Source organism: Nannobrachium achirus (genome assembly GCF_963921795.1).
Source record: "Nannobrachium achirus genome assembly, chromosome: 15".
Lineage (NCBI taxonomy): Eukaryota > Metazoa > Chordata > Actinopteri > Myctophiformes > Myctophidae > Nannobrachium > Nannobrachium achirus.
In genome coordinates, this window is record NC_137822.1 from 17531440 (window position 1) to 17534466 (window position 3027).

The following is a 3027-nucleotide window of genomic DNA, read 5'->3' on the forward strand; positions in this document are numbered from 1 at the left end:
ACACACACACACACACACACACACACACACACACACACACACACACACACACACACACACACACACACACACACACACACACACACACACACACACACACACACACACACACACACACACACACACACACACAATCTCCGACCAGGAACGTTTAACCAAATGGAACTGTAATGGTCCATTTGTCCACTCTCAAGTTAAATTAACACTGAAGATTTTATAGCTGGCAAAACACTTAACCCCTAACAGCTCCCCACCCGAGTGCCTCTGAGCAGCCATTAGTTGCAAGGGTGAAGCTGAAACTGGATTTCCCACGGGATTAATAAAGGTCTACCTTCTATCATGAGAAGGCATGTCTCTTCAGCAGCTATTTCCACCAGTTCAGTGTCTCTGCCTCCTCTCTCTGTGCAGTGTGTATAGATCAGGGTTCCCCAATAGGCGGCCCGTGGGCCATTTGCGGCCCACGGGGGGCTACTGTCAGGCCCCCACCAACCCCAGTGATAATGGTGGTATAAGAGCAGCAACAACACTTGTATATCGTTGTTGTCGGGTGAAAAACCTGTATCTCAAAATGTGTATGTTCTTTCGCAAGGTAAAGCTCTGCCTCATCATACAAGGCCATCGCACAAAAGTAGTGAAAACAGCAGATCTACAAGCACACAACGCCTCGCACCGCGAGGCGCTGTGTGCTTGTAGATCTGCTGTTTTCACTAGTTTAAATCATTTTTAAAATGATAAATGCAAAATGAACGGTTTTGGACATACAAGATTTTCACCCGACAACGATGATATCTGAACTGTCACTGGAGTAGTGGGAATGCCACCGTCGCCCCCTGCAATGTTGTGGCCCTCGGCTTGGTACCCTAGACATGATTCGGCCCTTGGGGAAAACTAATTGGGGAACCCTGGTATAGATCTTTGTGAAGAAGGGCGAGTTCAAGCCAGTCCAAGCCAATCGGCCAAGCTAAAGGGAATGCAAGCCATTGATCTGGTCTGTAACGGACATGTTTTTAATTATCCCAGTGCTGGCTTTCATTGAATGATACTGATTGGCCTTCAGTATAAGGTAAAGAGTTGGTGATGTGCCCTTTGAGAACAACTGGTCCACTCTGTACACACTTAACCAACAAGTCAGACAGTAGATTTCCTTTCAATCCTGGATTCTTTTCATGTTGAAGTACAGAGAACGTATCATTTATTATTGCAACTAGAACTGCACTGAGTCAGCAGCAGCTGGCTTCGCACCACTGAGCCACTTGCCTATAGGGAGACCAGTGTGCCTCGCTAGTGCACGTAATACATCCCCTCAGGCCTCAATATCAATGTTGATGGTGCGCCTGACTTGAAACTTTGAGATACAGAAACATATAGGCCTAACTGTAATGTTATAACGTCATTCGAATAAATCAGTGCATATGGAGCCAGAGTGTGTGACTACTTTCCATTAGACTCAAGTCTGTCTGTCATAATAGGGCCTCTATCTGTTCAACATGAACAAAGGTGAGAAGATCTACAAGAATGTAATACAAAGCTATGACAAATTGTGTTTGGGGGGGGAGGGGGGTGTGCGTTAAATAAAGCTGTATTTGATATTGGATGTTGATCTGGTTGGAGCAAACTTTCCTCCAACTCACAAGTATTGCCTGATGCCTTAAACCTCCACTCATTCTTAATATACTCACTAAACTTTGCTCAGGATCTTGCTACAGTATGTCTAAAACCTCACTGCTATTCACATAACTATTAAATTCACATTAATTATTACCCCTTCTCATCCCTTTCTGATCTTACACAGTAATATAAAGTCCTGAGAGTTCATTTGGTGTAGGAATAGGACCTAATGGACCTGTGCGTGCGAATACATTTGTACACTTTTCAGGATATTACAGTAGGCCTATACAGAGTTGTATCATCCCTGTACTCTGTCCTTATCTGGCAATGTAGTGAGGACAGCCCTCTCCTACACCACTACAATGTATGCTATGTTACATAAACATTGTAAGCTCAGAACATCAACATCGTTATCCATTTGTGCCTCCACTGAAGTGTCTGAGTGTGTGCCGCTTTTATAGCTTTTATGAATACAGTAGGTCATCCTCGTGTGTTTATGTACATTATTATTTTTTATTGTATATTTCATAAGTGATTTCAATTATCACGAGGCATTTGTGTGGGTTGGAGGTAGTACCTTATGAATCCAGGATTGTCATTAGGAGAAACGTGTTATCTAATAGCCCAGAGGATCAGCTACCCATTTATATTAAGGCTTCCCTGTCTGTATGGATTAGGTTGGATTTAGCTATAGCCAGTGGCAATGTGGCACAATGAAATGAGAGATTATCAATACAGCAAACGCCATGCAGTCAGAGGGAACTGTGTCAACGGCAGGATTAAAACTAGTAAAAATTTAAGTATTCAAAATATATATTTCAAATTACCTTTTGTCTAGGGAAGATGTAGCCACAGTGTAAAATAGCCCATAATCATGTACCACTATAAAATAGCATACCGTCTCTTTGCAACAATAGAATAGGATCAATAGAACACCAGTCTTAATGATTTGAACCATATTAGCCCAGTAAAGAAAATCTACAAGATCACAATGCATTACATCGACGAGCTGTGAGCTTGTAGACTGACTATTTTCGTATATCTTTGTGTTACACAGTAGTGTGAACAATAACAAGCCAAAGGCTCTGGTTCGAGAAAGTGACCATAAATGGGGAGGTACCACACAAACCACACAGTAGGCAGAAGTACAAAAATCAATGTTCTTTTATTCAACCTAAAACTAATAAAAGCAGAGCAGTCCAATAAGGGGCTTGGGCATAGGAGGGAAAGTTCGGTAACTGAATGTTCAGGGGAATGCACTGTTCAGGGGTCAAATGTACAATGGGGGAAAGGGGATGTCTTCAGTCCAGATCCAGTACGCACTGTTAGAAGACAGATGCAGAGTCAATTAGCTTCCTTTATATTCCAGCATGCAAAGTGACTTGTGCCCGGATTTCCCACTACAGTACAGTAGTAAAG